The 18681-nt window shown below is 38.8% G+C and overlaps 1 protein-coding gene across 2 annotated transcripts in view; it reads left to right on the top strand.

Annotated features, from left to right (window-relative positions):
- LOC124162067 (arylsulfatase B-like) overlaps positions 1-18681 on the top strand; it is a 92462-nt gene that overhangs the window by 1664 nt on the left and 72117 nt on the right. Inside the window, exon 1 of one of the 2 annotated variants that reach the window (XM_046538423.1) lies at positions 13555-13799. The exons of the other annotated variant lie outside the window; for it this stretch is intronic. The gene's annotated coding sequence lies outside the window, so the exon portion shown is untranslated. Of the gene's footprint in view, positions 1-13554; positions 13800-18681 lie in introns of those variants that run through there. 2 annotated transcript variants of the gene reach the window in all.

The following is an 18681-nucleotide window of genomic DNA, read 5'->3' as shown; positions in this document are numbered from 1 at the left end:
GGGGCTTGACGGCCGACATCACTGCCTCAATTGGCTTAGCACATCAATGTTTGGAGAGCGCAGTGGGCTTTAGACTTATAGAATCAACAGATTTTTTAGTTTAACTAACTAGTAGTAGTAAGTAGTTAACTAACCGTTTAACCGCTAAGAACACGCATAACTGCTGAATCTTTTAGAGTATGTTAGAGCATAATATTTATAATCTAGGAGAATTTCAAAGATTATTTATCCCATGGCACCGTAATTCAACTAAGTAGAACTTCTTGCAATTTGTTTTTTTTTCATTAGATCGTAAAATATATGATTTCGGAGATTTCGAAGGTTATTATATATCCCTTGGCAATTCAACTATACACGTACTCTATGGTAGAACTTATTGCAATTTGTTTCTCTTCACGGTGAATAATGAAGGAAAGTATTGCATTTTTATACCCAATAAACTAATTTTAGAATTGTATATTTTTTAATTGTAACCCACGATAGCACAAAATCACGCTAAGAAGCCAAGTATCACAAAAATTTTTTAATTAAAAAAAAAACGCCATTTAGTGTAAAATAATTCAAATCCTCGTCATAAAAAATGTGTGCAACACCTAGTTTGGTTTCAAATAATAGTCTCTAATTATGTTTAAGCTTCACATCGAGTGCAGGAGGAGAAGGCTACTTACCTTTCATTCGATGGCATGTCCATCGGCGGCAGAGCTCAGCTGTCCATCAGCGATTCCACAAAATACACGCATTCACCAACACTTCACATTCAACACACAACTGACCATGACTTTATCCATACAAACTTGACACTTCTTCTTCACTGTATAGCAAGATGAGCACTGCCTTCTGCCATTGGTTATATACAGTAGAAATATTCACTTTATTTCCTAGGGATTTCGTAGGTGACGGCTTGAAAGGGAGCGATGGAAGCTTTTTTTTTAAGCCTGTATCAAATCGGTTGATAAATTGTATCATTCACTCCTTTCACGTTAAACCTGGAAAATAAGTAGTGGTCATAAAGCTATAACCCAAAAAATAAATTGCACCTACGACACCATACATCCAATTATAGGAAAGAAGGAATGGTGACACCGGAAATGCATTCAATGCATATAAATTTTAGCAATTCTTTAAAACCTGTTTTTGTGATGGATAAGCTATTGTAAGTCCTTGTTTATCTCTGAACAGTTTTTATGAAGGGAAGGTTGTGCGAAGTGGTGAAACGAATTAAAATATATACTATATTCTGATCATCATTTCGTAAAATATGGGTGGTTAAGATGTAAATTTTCACGTATATTTTCGGCTCATGCATTCCTATGTATAATTTCACTTAGTATTTTATGGCATAACCAGCCCCTGATACATAAATTAGGGAACCAAACCCCAAAAATTCGGGTTGCAAAAATTACTTTCATTTTGACTACCTATATCTCAATGCCAAAAAAATATATTGTAATTTTGTACCTAACGTGCAAAACGTAATTATTTAATATGCATAAAGATAATGGAATAAAAGTTAAGAGTTTAAGACATACCTCCACTCTTCAGCAAACAGACCATCCATCTCTCAACACCAAACGAACAGCTGTGAGACTCGTACTTCACTTTAACGGAATGAGGACTACGAGGAAAAACCGAAAGCGGTGCACTGCTTCTTACTCATTGCTATTCGAGGATGGGGAATTGCTAAGGAATGTAGAGGGTGTATCGTGGCAAGAATATCCCAAGGCAGAGTCAAAAAGTGTTGAACTGAATTTGAGTAGCTGTGAATCAGGAGTTTTGACGGGTGAGTTTCGGTATAGACGTCCGTCGGTGGGCCACATAGCACGGCAGGGATTGAGTTGTTGGTTAAGGAGAGGTAGGGAAAGACCGTCGGAGAGGACGAGGGTGGGGAAAGTGACTCAGGGCGCCACCCTCTACGCATTAAAGTCATCAATTCAATTTAAAGATTGCAATATCACTGCATACATTCGCTGTTTTGTGTTCTATTACATTTACTCTGGATATTTTTAAACCTGGAGTCGAATCATCAGAACAAGCTGAAAACAATTCATGCGTAAAATTACGACGAGAAATTATTTTCACATTCCTCGTTCCAAATTAAAACAAATTAAATTGTATTTCTATCTTTGCGTCGTTTAGGAATCACCATGTATCCCATCTGAGATCTTGATTTTCCCTGGTTCTTCATGGAAGGCTGTTATTCTTCTTACGGCGTAGGAGAACCATGTGTTCCGCTCTTCCGATCGCATATTAACACAATCAGCAAAGGCCATCAGTCCATACCGAGAGGATTGTGCTAAGTAAACACTGGTTTGTTCACTATTGTCTTTCTTGTCCTCTAAGATGATGGATTTTATGCCGTATATGCATTTAAATTTTAAAACACAATTCCCTAAAGGGTTGTTCTCAATCACCCGGGGGGGATCGGGTGGGTGTGGTGGCTAGAGTGTTGGCTTCCCACCCGACGGGCTCGGGTTCAAATCCCGGCGGTGGCAGAGAATTTTCAGAGACTGCCCGATCAATGATTGAGTGCTACGTGGAGGATATTTCAAGCGCAACACTCCGTCCGTCGGATGGGCGTTAAGCCGTGGTCCCCTTGGCGCCTATCGTTAAGAGCAGGCTAATGCCGACGCCGGGTTTCTCTCCACCCTTCCTTCCATACCCTTCCCTCATGGCGCAAATGACCTCAGCTATCGGTCGCCTCCTCCAAATACCATACCAATCACCCGGGGAGGGGACTCAAACTGTCGCACGGTCTGAGTAAACTTCTCTCGGGTTTCCCACCGGGTTAACGGCTTCATAATGGCCATTATGAAGCCTTTAACCCGGTGGGAAACCCGAGAGAAGTTTATTCACATCATTCGCCGGGAAAGCATCAAATCTTTCTTGTCGCAAGGTCAATGACCTGAGGGAGGGGGAATAGAGGGGAGGGGAAGTGCCCTCAACTGCCCCGACTAGTAATTCCATGCAATCTCCAAGTTTCATGTCTTCGTAAACTTTTAACCCAATTAGTTTTTAAGCCTCATTTTCACAAAAACAACACTAAACAAGACAATAATAATAAATACGCGCCATGTCGTTTTCTTTGTTTCTGGCAATCTGACTAATTGAGGCGAGAAAGGAAAACTGTACGCGCCCATAATTGCGATCACGTATCATGGGGTGGGAGTCGACGTCATCTGTAGCAGATGACGTCGACAATAACAATTTACGTGAAATTTACAAAGTATTTTTTAAGTAAAACTATCTGCAAATGGAACTTTTGCCCCATTTTACAACAACTTATCTCAGATCCTTCGTCATTTTTTGCATGTAGATTGTAAAATAGATTCATATTATAACGAAGAGACCGTTTGTTATAATATGAATCATGCAACAATCGGTATGATTTTAAGCGTTAGTGAGAGGACCTAATATGTACGAGATGGTATGAAACGGGTGTTATGGGGGCACAGGTCATGAAATAAACAGCAAAAAATGGCCAAAATCGAATAATTTATTGTTTTTCGCGGTGTTCCACTTCCTAAATGTTCCATTTTCATTAAATTAGCCGAAAGATATTAAAATACTACTTCGAAATACATTTTTTCTTTGTGGCCCTCTCAAAAATATTTTATGAAAACTAGCGTTTGAAATTTTCATATCGACGCCATTTCTCCTTATGCCACTGAAAAGTTGTGAAAAAAATGAAGCATCTGCTTCATTAAGAAAAACATCAAATGGCTCAAACTTCATTGAAAAATATGGTTTCTATCCCGAGATATTTAAAAAACAGTGGAAATCGAAATTTCAAGCTGGTGGGCCTCTAACGGACTGGTAGTGTGGGGATGTTAGTCCTTTCTGATCCAAAATCCTATGCAGCAAGTCCGAAAAAAATCCCGGAGGGAGGACTTTTCAACTTCTAATTCGGCTATGCCGTTTTATAACGACAGCAGTGTTTAATTAAGTTAATATGCGTTAAAGTGGATTTAAAAAATTGTTACTGCCATACCATGTAACTGAAAAAAAAAATGTTGCGGAGAGGTTCGAAACACTGACTTCGGATTACTACCGCAGTAGGTCTTCTCCTTAACCACTAGTCTATCTCACTTGTTGACTCCGAAGGGGATTCATTACGAGCTTTGTCAGGAAAGGGAATGAACCAGTCTTCTAGTGTCACTAAATCAAACTGAATTTTAACACTCAGTGGCATTATTTGATGTGATATTGCGGCGGATATTTCATGTGTATGTTTCGTTTGCTGTCGCTGACAGAAAAGCTTCAGCGTTAATTGTAAGCGACAATGTACTTCGACAGATCGACCAAACTACCGAGAGGAAGTAAACAATGTTCTGGACGTAGATTTATTATCTAGCATGAGCTGCACAATTTATGTGGTATTAAACACTGCACATATCCCGCATACATTTCCCTTTAATGATGTTGTTATAAAAATATTGCGGGAAGTGGGAATGTTGTTCAAATTTCCCTCCCACTGGTGCAATAGAAAATACCGAAACTCGATTTCAAAACTGCGGCGAAAGTGGCGCCGCTCCATTTGTTGCAATACTTTTGAATCCGACTGTACATTAGGGCGGATCGCAAAAATCGATTTTTTTCAAATCTATCTGGCCCAATGAAAAAAAGTTGTGGGACCGATCAAAAAGGAAGGCCTGAAAAATTTGAGACCTGTACGTGAAATATTAAAGTATACCGGGACTAGCCACGGTGATAACTTTTTACGGAGTCACCCGCAATTTCGCACTATCTGTACGTGAAACCCTGACCCTCGCTCAAATGCAATTTAGGGGGGGAGGGTCAAAATTCGAAAAATATAATACTTTATGATCATTTCCTATAGATTTTGCCGAGTTACTGCCCTTTTAGGGCAAAACTTTCGTGTATTTTGACATATCTGCCACCGTTTAGCCACAAAATGCCTAATTTGAGCCCGCGTCCGCGAAGAAAATATTCCAACGCCCACGCAGCGTCGCGGATACCAGAGCCGCAGGCCGATCCCTTCCCCTCCACGCTCGCTTCTCCCCCTCCCACGCCTCTAATATAGCTAAATTCATCCCGCGCATGCTGCTAGGAGGTCGTTTATCTTTGATAATATAAATCAGAAGATGGTAGAAGGTAAAAAACGATACTTAGTGAGACGACTTGTCCCTTATTTGGCGCCTCGTCGGCGTAAAAACAAATCGACGTTACCAACTTTTAGAGAAGTGATGAAATATTTTTAGATCTGCGCACGCAGGAAAGGAGACTACGGTCTATGAAGACGCCTCTCGAGTGGCTACGAAGGTTTGGGAACTTAGGTTATGCACTTCTATTCCGGTATTGTCCGACAGCTGTGACTAAATGGATTTTGGGTGAAGGCCGCCGGCGTCCCCTCCCCGCTCCCCCCTCGAACGCCCCAGATGCACCAAAACTCACACCAAGTGCGTCTTTCTTCGTTAGTCTTACTATTATTTGATGTATCAGCATCGTCCGGTGAGGAACAATCACGAAAGAATTACTCAATTACCTGCTTTCCAGTCTGTATTTCTTATGTTAATGTCATTCCTCGTCTTTTGCTGCTGTCAACAAAGTTTTGGTAAATTTTTTCGCGAATCTCTCGTCCGTATGTATAATAAAAGGAATATTTAAATTCAAATATGAACTTTCATCAATAGATTTTTCAATTCCACAGCGCTAAGCTCAGATATAGCCGAAGGAACCGGAGTCTCTCTCCAATATATCATCAGCGGGTAGTACTTTACGTCGATATTAAAATCCAGCTATTAAAAAAATCTCGGATTGATCGCCAAACGCATCCTTGCAGAAACGCAAATTGGGTCCCTACATTACCCTCCCAACGTTTATGTCGCAAATCCAAGTCAACATAGTGCAATTAGCAAATAGACCTCTGTAAGGGATGAAATACGATTTGATGCTTTCCTGGCGAATGATGAGGGTGAACTCTTTTCGGGGTTCAACACAATTTATCCCTTAGGATGAGCCCCCAGTCGGAGCTTGAAATGTTGGCCATAATGGAAAAATTAACCCGGTGGGAATCCCGAGAAGAGTCTACCCACACTGCAAGGGATGTTGGAATTATGCTTATAGCAAAGGGATGATGCCTCCTTTTTGGGCGGTATTCGCTTGGTACCACCATAATCAAATTCTTTTTCATTCTGTGTATCTACTTTTCACTCGGAAAGGAATCGATAATCGCAGATTTTGTAACTTTTGCTCTAATCCTCCGACGGGGGAGGCAAACCTCCAAAAGTGGGAACCTGTTTCTTCAACTAACACCACACATTCCCCTCTAAACTTGTATTGATAAGTCTTCTTCCCTTTTTTCATCAGACAAGAGTATAGTCTTTCATTCCAATAAAATAAGGCCCTTTGATGACACCTCTCTTTTCTTATTCACGGTAATTAGCATCTTTTTCTGTCTACGTAAGTAATTCTGGTACGCTAGCTTGAATGTATCTCACGAAGTTATGACTTTTGCGTCAGCTAAAGTTGCGGGAACGATCATTGCTGTTGCTTGGTTCTTGCATATACCTCTATCACAGTTGGCAGACGCATTTTCCCGAAAAAGTTCCCATTTGAGTTTATAGTCCTTAATGTTTATTTTATGAGGAAAGTAGAGATACAAATCGGCTAATTTCTCGCCAGTTTAATTTTCTTCGGATGAATTGATGAAGAAAATTTTTGATACTATTTTCCCGTACAAGAATTGACGATGATGACTCAACGCTCTCCTACGATTCCCTTTTTTCCTCAGTTGTCGAGTTTCTTCAGGGTTCAATCCAGCAGCCATCATCTTTCTTTTCGTCAGCTTGTCTCTCAAAATACTTCTTCATTGGGGGAACCTTATGCTCCTCCATGCACTTACACGCAAAGATATCGCATAATTCAAAATGTTCCTTTAAATTTTATTGAGTCTTATACTTTAATAAAACCCTACTTTTGGCCTATTACGATTTTCCGTAAGTTTTAGTACTTCCTGTGGTACCGCTAAATCCATTTAGTCACATTCATAATGGAAGAGGAGCGCGTCACCATAGTTCGAAAACCTTCATAGCCACTCGAGAGGCGTCTTCATAGACCGTAGTCTCCTTTCCTGCGTGCGCAGATCTAAAAATATTCCATCACTTCTCTAAAAGTTGGTAACATCGATTTGTTTTTACGCCGACGAGGCGCCAAATAAGGGACAAGTCGTCTCACTAAGTATCGTTTTTTACCTTCTACCATCTTCTGATTTATATTATCAAAGATAAACGACCTCCTAGCAGCATGCGCGGGATGAATTTAGCTGTATTAGAGGCGTGGGAGGGGGAGAAGTGAGCGTGGAGGGGAAGGGATCGGCCTGCGGCTCTGGTATCCGCGACGCTGCGTGGGCGTTGGAATATTTTCTTCGCGGACGCGGACTCAAATTAGGCATTTTGTGGATAAACGGTGGCATATACGTCAAAATGCACGAAATTTTTGCTCTAGAAGGGCAGTAACTCGGCAAAATCTATAGGAAATGATCATAAAATATTATATTTTTCGAATTTTGTCCCTCCCCCCCTAAATTGCATTTGAGCGAGGGTCAGGGGTTCACGTACAGGTCTCAAATTTTTCAGGCCTTCTTTTTGATCGGTCCCACAACTTTTTTTCATTGGGCCAGATAGATTTGAAAAAAATCGATTTTTGCGATCCGCCCTACTGTACATGCTGGCTATAATTATTTCAGGAATATTTTTGTCAAATTCAGTGAATTATTATCAGATACATGTGTTTGGAAGATGGTGTATGTTCAGTTTTCTGCCTTATTGATATTAAAGAATATCTAGCTAGTGGTTGGACTACAACATGGCAGTATTGATTATTTCAAGATTGCAGTAACCCATATAACTAGATATGTATGTATGAATAGTGTCTGTAACAAATGTTGATGCACGTTATACAGCAGTCAGTAGTAATTGAAATCGTGATTGGACTCGTGAATGCATCAATCAACTACATGTATTGGATTTCTGGTGATATTTGAAAATCCATTTAATATATTGTGTAGACTAATTAGGTGTATTAGATATGGACTGATATGGAATGTCATTTTGCAGTAGTCCTCAATCAACAGCATTGGCATTTCAGCTTACTATTTGTAAGTAATCCATAGTGACGCATAGAGCTGGACAAATGGGTATAACCATAGAGTAAGTATGTATATTCTATTCTATACTTACTCTATGGTATAACTTAAATGACCACCTGAAGAGTTTTCACATACTCTGTAGATCACAGGATGGAAAACCATGAAAGGTGGTGGTTCCAAGGTACAACCTAGTGATGGTGAATGAGTAAAAAAAACAGTAACTTTGGTGCGGAATTGGCTTCTGGGAACTTGGGTGGTAGTCATAAATCAGATTATCCATTGGATTTTGTGGGCAGAAATAGAATGATATCCCACTTATTTTGTAGTGGTCTCGGTTTACATACCTATAGAATGGATAACTGTAAAAGACAAAGGGAATAAGGAAAATAAGGATCTTAAAGGTACAAAATACTTTTAGAAATCCTGAGTTGGAATTATGTACTAATAGTGAAGGAAGATGGGAATATGGTGGTAAGAAGCAGGGGCGAAGCTAGAATTTAGGCTGGGGTTTGCAACTAATACCGGGGTGTGTGAAGGTATGGAACATCCACCAGGATCAGTGGTAGGTGCAAGATTAATAAATTGCGGAATTTTAAGATAAAATGTTCAAAATGGTGAGCTTTATGGCTTTCTCAGGGATATTTTATTAATCCATAATTATTAATTAATATACTATTCTATCGGTAATATCAATCCAATTAATGGATTAAACTGGATTAAATGGATTAAACTTTAACATTTCTCTGAGCTGTGGGAGGGGTTTTATCCCTCAAAACCCCCCTCGCTGCCCCACTGGTAAGGAGCAGGGCAAATGGAAATTAAATCAGAAAGCATCAGATTGTAAGCGAGAAATGACTGGAGGAAGAAGGTCATAGAGTACTAGGAGAAAGAGGACCAGGTAACCATGGAGAGTAATGGGCCTTATTTATTTTAGATATTAGTATATCACCTGACTCTTTTCCCAAATGGACTGCCTTTTTTGGTACATGGTAAGGCCAAATCTATTTCATTGAATACATAACACCTATTCCCTTTCTCCCACGACCCGCTCACCTAACAATCTTCCCTTCAACTGATTATTAACATCCCCTTCCAGCTTACTAGGCACTTGCTCCATCCAAACCCTCAATATATCACATTTATATATCACAAGTTTCCTTTCATTGTCCTCCTTGTCAAACACTTTGTTGTTATTCTTCCTCTCTCTCCATTGTATAGACTTTAAACCATAATGAATAAAGAAATTCACTATGAGATTAGAACAGGCAGTGATGGAAAATGCAATATGAGCTACTTTTTCATATAAAAATATGATCACTCACAGATTACCAGTAACAAATCCAATGTGATTGGTCCACAGCCTCTCCTTAGGGCAGTTTATATTGCTCCCATCAATTTAGTCACAGAATTAAATGGAACATGAAAGAATTCCCTATTTGGCTTGTTTGTAATATGAGCAGGCCAAACTTTTAGTTTTGAAATTGGGGTGCCATGGTTAATGGCAGAGGAACAAGGGTGTAGGATCTAGACTTGAGAATCCTCCCCTGAAAATATTATAAAAAGAAATAATAATAATGAATGATAATAAATAAGTTTATAACTCCACACACAAATTACATGACAATAGCAAAATTGAGTAGTTTTAGGTAGCCGCGAAGGATAACCTGTTTAAGGCTACCATCCAAAATAATAAAACATTATGCTTTACTTATAGCTCAGCTCATTTTGTGTTACCTTGATAATCTATACTAACAAAGCTTAAGTGCGTACATGAAAAAAACAACTAAAAAGTAAGCATCATTTCTGTAGGTACTCTAAGGTTGATTTTCAAAGCATTTTGTCCAAAAAAATGCCACCCCTTATCACCCTACATTATGAATTGAAGAGGTATGATACCAATGACAGGATGTAAAATTTGTATTTTTTTAACATCATACATCATATGAAATACAGAAAAACTCCCAATTATCCGGGCTAAAGATGGGGACAGGCGGCACGAATAATCGGAAAACACGAATAATTCAAACTTTTACTTTAATTTCATGTAATTTTCACAATTAACGTAAATCAAATGATGCACTATTATGTGCGCACATTGTCCGTTATTTTCGATAACTTTCTATTCCCAACCGCGATCTTTTTAGCGGCGATAACGTGATGGTATTCTTATTCCTACTGCTCCATATAATACCTGGTTTCCGAAAACCACGCATCCGTGGCTGCGAGATAACAGATTCTGAAAAGAGATTCGCGCAGTGATTTTGCACGGATGCTGCCAAATCCACTGCGAGACGTCGAGAACTACACTGTCACTGTGTAAACTCAAGCACGGATAATCCGCAACACGTACAAACCGGAGCCGGATAATCGGGATTCGGCTGTATGTCACTTGCATCATACGCAACTTGTGGGAGTTTATAGGATAAAAAAGTTTAGCAAGATAATGGGATGAAACTAGGGACCTGTATGATTCAGGTTAGTGGAGCAATGTCAGAAATGTAAGATATGTAAAGAGCTTTAATTTAAAAAGTAATTGCTTTGGGTGAATGTAATCTGCTTACCTGTATTGGATTGATAATGAAATATCTGTCTATGCTTTTATGGGAGTGAATCAAAGGTAAGCGGTTAGCAAGACTATTTTCCTCTGGCGGTAAAGTAAGGTCTTCTATTTCCTCAAATTACGGAGTTCAGGAAAAGGGTATAAAGAATGTTATCGAGGAAAATCATTTAGAGCACTCGCGCTGATGCACGGACCCTTGAAAATAAGGTAATCAAGAATTTTCAGAAATGGTATATTTATGTAAATTATTCATGAATTTCTGGGTAGTGTCAGGAATTATTAATATTATCCTTTGTTTCGCAATTTTGTTATGTAACCTCTAAAATAAACTCTTTTTATGCCTTTTCTTCAACTTCAATATTTTTTATTTGAATTAGTTTGCATTATTTTGATTTTCTGGTAATTTCTTTCATTGAGATGATCTTTATGAGATGTTCCAATTGCTGAGATCTAAATGTTTTTCATAATTTACAAACATTTTTACGTACCTCCATTTCAAGTTATTAGGCGTTGCATGGATCCAATTCCATCTTATCCCATGTCAACCAATAGATCACATCTTTACGCAGTTATTCAACCCATAGTATGTTAAGGTCAGAGTAGAGTTCACCATAGACTAAGCCACAGGCATGGGTATATCATGATATCACACCAGCATGTTACATTATGTTGATGAACGCTCTCTACTGCCTAGACAGAATGTTCTCAAATGCACGTAAACGCTTCAAAATGCTGACGCTGTCACTCGCACTAAATGACACAACGGATGTGCTAGTACTTCCATGCTTGCACTAAATACATACAGCCACCAGAACAGAGTTTTTAGTTTTAGTTTTGCTAATTTCGATATTTTGTGGATATTCATACAACATTATTGGATGAAAATTGGATATTAGGTAATATCCAAGTTGGATATTATATTGATGGCATTTAGCGGCAACTTCGGATATTATGTGGATATCTAAGAAATATTGTTGGATAAAAACTGAATATTGTTTGGATATTACAGTTGGATATTATAGATATTGTATGGATATCAATCGCTAATAGGGCACTCATATATCTTTGATGGGGGGGGGGGGGGGGGAAGGGCAACATTGCTCTAAGGTTTGGATTAGTAATTTTATGAAATTATGTAAGAATATTCCGAGGTGATATACATTTAAAAATATATGAAATTGAAAAAAAAAAATTAAAGTACATGAGTACTCGTAGATGCATAGGCAAATTTAGGATGGGGGCAAGGAGGCACTTCCCCCCCCCCCCCCCCCCCCCCGAAGTTTAAAATATAAATAAAATTTTTAATATGGTCATTATTACGTCCGTTTTGATTTGTGCGTTACGGAGCCTCCATCAATTGATTTCTTATCAATAAATTTCATATTAAAATCAAGGCCATATTTAGTACAGTAATTGTTGCATCTTTTTTTTAATTTCTAGTATGAGAAGATCGTTTACCTGTCAAACCCTTATGTCCCCTTCAGAAAAAATCCTGAATCCGTCCTTGCGTAGATGTATAGGATGTTCTACGGTAAGTCTTAGCAGCGGGCGGTATCTTAAACACAAAAAATATCATTTCGGGCGTAGGGGTGACACAGGGGCGCAGCTAAGAATTAAGGCTGGGGGGAGTTTTAGGTGCAAGTAATACTTAGAATGTGGGGTATTGCATACCCACCAGGGTAAGCAGGAGTTGCGGGGGCCGTCCTCCAGAAAAAATTTAGGAAAAATGGTTCAGAATGGCGAGTTTTACGGCTTAAGGAGGTATATTTGATTAATCCTAACACTATTCTATAAGTAATACTGATCCAAATAGTTAAAATGGATTAAACTTAAAATTTTCTCTGAGCTCTGGGGGGGGGGGGTTTATCCCCCAAAACTCCCCCCTCGCAGCGCCACTGGGGTGGCAACGCCCCTTTGAACACGCCCAACTGCCTTTTAATTATGATTTCAATTATCTCGGGTAGAGAACCAGCTGGGAATGCCAAAAAAGGAAATTTATCACAGTTATGGCCGAAAAAGTGCGTGACAAGTAGGTTTTTATTGTTAATACGGTTTTGAGCGACGACGTGGCAAGGAACAAATCGTTGTTATTCGCTTACTTGCAAGAACTTGCAGCTGATTCCTTTACTAATACCTTCATAATACAATACTTTATTGTCACCAATAGCCGAATCCGCGCAAATCGACGTCTCTTTTTTATAATTCAACATTTCTACGACATTTTTCCGAAAAATATTACTCCTCTTCAAATAATTATATAGTAATCATCTACGTCTCTAAAAGGTTGAAATCTATATTTTATCACAGTAAAATTTCTATATTACTATAGTGCAAAGTTAGTTTACGAATATAATTGGCGGCGTAAAGCCAAAAATAAATCTAAAATACGTAATTTTCGAAAAAACGGAAAAATCAAGTTTCCATTAGAAATAGTGCTACTTTGACGCAATATATCGGAGCAAAAATTTTTTTTTATAAAAAGAGTAAGCATGAAAGATGATACCCCAGACATATTACTACATAACTTATATAGTCTAAGCGAGTTTCAAGAAAGTCGAAAAAATGATTTTTGTCCGCCTTTTTCCGAATCCAGACCACTGTGCGACGCAGTTTTCAACGGCGGACGTTTTCCGATTTTTCCAAATTCAACACTCGAACCCGATCGGGTGGGGGGAAGGCTTTTGCTAGAGGAAGAGGGAACTCATTGATCGACCTTCCCATCAGCACAAATCTCCCATCAAACGACTTAATGATTGAAAATTAAAGTGACCACCCCGACCGCCTCCTCCTCCTCCGCCCGCCGTTCGGGGAACCGGAGGGCGGGCGTAGGATGGTTGAGCGAGCGAAGCAGTGCGCTTTCGTCCCTCGATTGTTGGCCACGTGTATTTGTGTGTGCGCATTCTCTCGACTCTACTGTCCCGAGAGTTTCGCTTGTTTGCGCGCGTGTTCTTTATGTGTGCGGAACGTTTTGCCAAGCAGGGAAATTTACGATGAAACACGGTGAAGTGACGGTTTCGACGGCGGCAGATGCGGAACGAGTGTGCAACCATGCCACCTGTCCGGGAGGAATCGGTCTGCAGTAATTTCCTTCGACTTTGGACGATCTCGGAGGACGGAATTCTCTCTTATTATGTAGGTATCAGCAGTGGTGGATCGAAGGCTACCTGGGGATTTCCAATTTACACTAGATAAATACACCAAAGGATGTAGTTCGCCTTGAAAAAATATTTGACTTAGACGGGATACGAACCCAGATCTCCCGATTGCCGGTCAGGCGTGTTAACCAGTTCCACCACCAAGCCATTTTCTCAGAGCAAACTTAGGGATGGGTTTTACCGAACAAGATGTGGACGTCCACTGTGACACTTGTTCGGTAAAACCCATCCCACCCATTCCATGGACAACAAGAAGTCCACACTGTGGCACATGTGGCAAGGGTCGTGCTTACTAAGCCACTTTCGGGGCCACAGCGACAAAACCCTTATGTTGTCGCTGGTCTGCGACGACGAATTTCAAAGCACTGCAGGAAGATGTGACTTTGTACGCAGTCACGCGCACGGGTGCGAAGTTGAATATTTTTTCTCGGCGAACTTCATCCGAAGGTGTATTTAACTTTGCACCCGTGCGCGTGACTGCGTACTAAGTCACTTGTTCCTGCAGTGCTTTTACACTTGATAAAATGGTAATTTTGTTTTGTTGCATTATAGAAACTCACCATGAGGTGAAATTACTTAAAATTCACATAGATATTTATTTTTAAAATGTAATTGTTAAGAAAATTACTTATGAGACGACCGTTACGAGTTGCAACAAGCCTTGAAGTCTTAAAGATTTTGTTTTTAAGAACCCCTCTATTACTGGGAGGTTACCCCCGAAGCCCCCCACCTAGCCCCCCTTGTCCTTATCCTGGATCCGCCATGGGTATCAGTGATTTATTTCTGGGAAAACTTATATCTATAAATTTTTTTGCCACCCGGCCAAAGCTCTTCACTAGCCTTTTCTTTAAACTCTTATATGGCAATCCTCTCATAAGCTCCTTCCTGTTTATGAATGCCTCCTTTGCCAGTGCAGTTCTCCTCCTCATGTCCTTTCTGCTGAATCCGCATTCTTCCAATGTGCTTCCCAAATTGTTGAATTACTCTACCTGCTCAAGTTTTTACCCACCTGCTTTTATCTTGAGGATTACACTCACTGGCCGGCAAAATTAATATTTATCTGCGATGCGAGTGATATATGCTTACTCAGCAGTATATTTTGCAACAGAATCCAAAAGTAGCCACTGAAAGTAACTGTCCTTCGAACAATTTTCCAGCTATAGTAAGGCCTTTAATTTTAATAGTAAAGCTAAGAATGCACATAGCAAAGAGCAATAAAGGAAAAGACTGAGATTGTTTTTCTTATGTAACCCATGACTTAAAGGCACCATCCTCTTCGAATAAAATATTAAATAATTTTCGTGGATTATAAAATTAGACCTCCCAATGCTCCTTCGGGTGCTTCGTGGAAGGGGCTTCAAGTACAGCAGTCGTCCTTCGAATGGGACGCTATGTCGTAATATTTTTGGCACCTTTCTTTAAGAGCATGCTACTCCCAAAATTCACTAATTCTTGATTTACTTTATGGTATTCCATTATAAGTTTTCCTGTATATCAGAGAATTACTAAAATTGCTATTATTATTGCTTACAAATATAGTAAAGATGAAAAAAGTAATTTTGCTAAACACTTAATATGCAACTACCATAGAAGCGATTTTAAAATGAATATTTTAAAATTTTGCAATGACCGCCATGAACTGGACTCTAGGGAGCAGTTAGAAATTTAAAAAAATATTGAAAGCCAGGACATTACTCGTATAAATGAATATCTCTATCCATCCTTTTCCCCTATTCTGGCGTCCGGTTTAAAATTCATCTAGTAACTAGGTAACAATAAGATAAACAAATCATAATTAGCGCCCGTTCATAATTTATTGAAACCCGGGTCGCGCTCTGATAAAAAATAAGTGGTATAAGTAACTGTCTAATATCCAGGAAAACTGATGCTAATACCGACACTGGCTTTCTTTCCAACCCTCCCCCTTCCACCCCTCACTCATTGAGCATATGACCTCAGCTGTCGGCTGCATAAACAAATATCATACTATGCTATAGTCAAATTATTTTAGCAATGATGCTAATAATAATATAAAAGGACGAGAACTCTATATTGTACACTTTTTTCCAATGTGGATAGCACTTTCTTCCAGCGTTTACATCTGGACAAAAAGTTATTTCGGGTGATCAAGATAAACGGGACACCCTGTATAGTAGTGGAATAGCGGAATAGAGGAAAGAATCTAGTAGTGGAAAGCGAAAGCATTTATAAATGTTAGTACCCGATGTTTCTGTTGAATTGTAGCTTCCGAGCTGTTGCGGTTACATTTAAAAAAACGTATAAAATTCGCTCTGGCGAACTCGGTTTTGCGTCTTTCTCATATAAAAATAAATAAGTAGTTTTTGCGTACTTAGAAGATTTCTACATTCCGAATGAATCATTGATAATATTTTTACCTTCTTCATGAGTTTATTGTGTGAGCGATGGGTGATTCATAAATATATTCATTCAAAATTCGACTATGCTCGAATGGTGCGAATACATTCGTAGTGACTCTTCGCTGAAAATTTTCATTATCATGATCGCTCATAACTACTACTGGTAATAGGGTAGTTCCCTTAATCAAAGAAAACGATAGGCATTGATTGCGATTTGTTATCCATAATTAATGTATTCATAATGGAGAAATTATTTGGCTATAGAAATCCCAGTTTAGACGAATGGCAATGGTCAATTTTAACCGCATTTGAAAAAAACCAGATTGGCGCCCATGCGATGCCACTCCACGTGACGTCATAGGGAACTAGTTTCTGTTCGAGTAGATAGGAGTTTTACATCGTCTGAGATTATCAATGCATGCATGAGGCACAGAGCTCAGGGAAACATTTCTTAATAATCACTATTAAAACTGCCTATGGTCGGAAAGTTTCCTTCGTTTGATAATGTATTAATAATCCTTATTTAAGCCAAGCGCTACCTGCTAGCAGGGTACTCTGCTACCTGCTAGCAGCCAGCATCACAGCGGCGCTCTAAGCCTCGCACCAAGGTGTCCTTACATGGCGGCAGCGGGAACCAGAATGACGTCACACGGGCTTTTCCCATCATTCATGCTTAGCCGTCGCCTTTTCACGCGCTTGAAAATGTTCACTTTTCATTTAATCGCGAAAAATAGATATCGTCATTAAAAAATGTAAAAGCGTGAAATACGTACTCCAGGAGTAATAATCTTTCGATTTAGGCAACAAGAAAATTATAGGAAACCACCCTATCGGTATCTTACTGTTTGTGTTGCTTTGCATGAACTCTCGGATTTTTTCCTGATAAACACTGCGTAGATATGACGCAGATCGATCAGAGGATGTCGGTAAGCAATTAAAAAAAATCTCTCTCATTCATTAAGGGCGAGGTCATTCCCATTAGACTTCACAGGGTTAGAATGGTATTAGCTATTAGGAATAGCCCCGAAAAATAATTCAATCCCGGTGCGGGGAATAAATAATGGCACGATTTATCAACATTTTACGAATGGGACCTCTCATCTTACACAAAACGCAGCATTATGGGGTTTGTTAGTGATAACTCGCGCCCTACGCAGTAAAATGGTTGCGGAAAAATCACGCGAATGACATTTTTTGCGCTGGAGAAATTTCGTTACGCTATTTTTCCTCTCTTACATCTTTTAGGAATGAAAACAAATATAAAAAGGCTCGAGTTATGAAGTTGGAAGGCCCGTTACCGAGAGTATTAATACCATTTTATGTATTTTGAAATCGTTGGTGGGAGATTAATTAGCCTATTACAGCTTTTTATGTGCATGCGTGCTCAAGAAAGTGGCGGATGTTTGGTCAAGACATTAAGTTGTCCAAAATGAAAGAATGCCTTTATTTTGTTAATTTGGCTACTGATCGATAATACTGAAATTCCACCGCATCATACGTCAATGGCCGATATCTGAGGTGACCCTCTTTGAAGGGTATTCCAGTATGGTGTTTACTTATGAGAATTAAAACGGTGACGAAAGTGTTCATTACGCAAAAAATATGCGGCAGGCCATCATGGATTGGTTATTATACCCAGTAAGCTGAGCTATTGCGGTAATAGACTTTTGGATGTTGATTATTGTTTTTGGCAGAAAGAGCTCAGGTTACTCTTATCCCTAGTGTTTTTATTTCTATTAAAAGGTATCATTAAGAAAAAGAAATGTCATATTTCAGCTAGCAGTCTCAATGAGATTGATGAACAATTAATTTTTATAGAGTTTTTTTTAAGCATATGGAACCTCAATTCGCGTTCTGTAAATGACTAGATTATATTACCGGCGGGAGAACTCCTTTTTAATATTAACGCTTTTTTTTGGAAAACTGAAAATAGTAAAATAATACATTATTGGAATATGTATAATATTGATAGCAGTTAAGGTTCTGTTCACATTTACTTTTTAGTTATTGGTCATTGATTAAAATAATTGTTATAAAATGTGTTTGTTCCATAGAATAAATTCAGCAGACAATTTTTTTATCCTTCGTAAATGTTATTACTGGGAAAAAATTGCAATGGATCTTAATTCTATGTTCTTACAAGAAAGATATATTTATAGTGTGATGTAATAGAATTTTGAATAAAAAAACATTTTTGTAGAAAATAACTGAAATACGTTTTTCATTATAATTAATATTTCAGAGTTACTCCAATTATGAAGAAAATTTTTGGAACCTACTTAAGTTTGTTTCCGACAATATGACATTTTGGTTGGCTTTCTTTTATCTGATTGTGAGTCTTGTAAAAACACGCGTTTTTCGGTTTCTCACGATTTATTGAGATTCTATATTTCTAAAATTGCTTGTGCAATGCATCCAGCAAGCTTGAATCCGAGATTTATGGAGTGGGAAAAGACAATCAAGGATAAACGAAGTCATATA

Source organism: Ischnura elegans, chromosome 7 (genome assembly GCF_921293095.1).
Source record: "Ischnura elegans chromosome 7, ioIscEleg1.1, whole genome shotgun sequence".
Lineage (NCBI taxonomy): Eukaryota > Metazoa > Arthropoda > Insecta > Odonata > Coenagrionidae > Ischnura > Ischnura elegans.
Note: the sequence above shows the minus strand (reverse complement) of the source record. Positions and strands in the feature narration are given on the sequence as shown.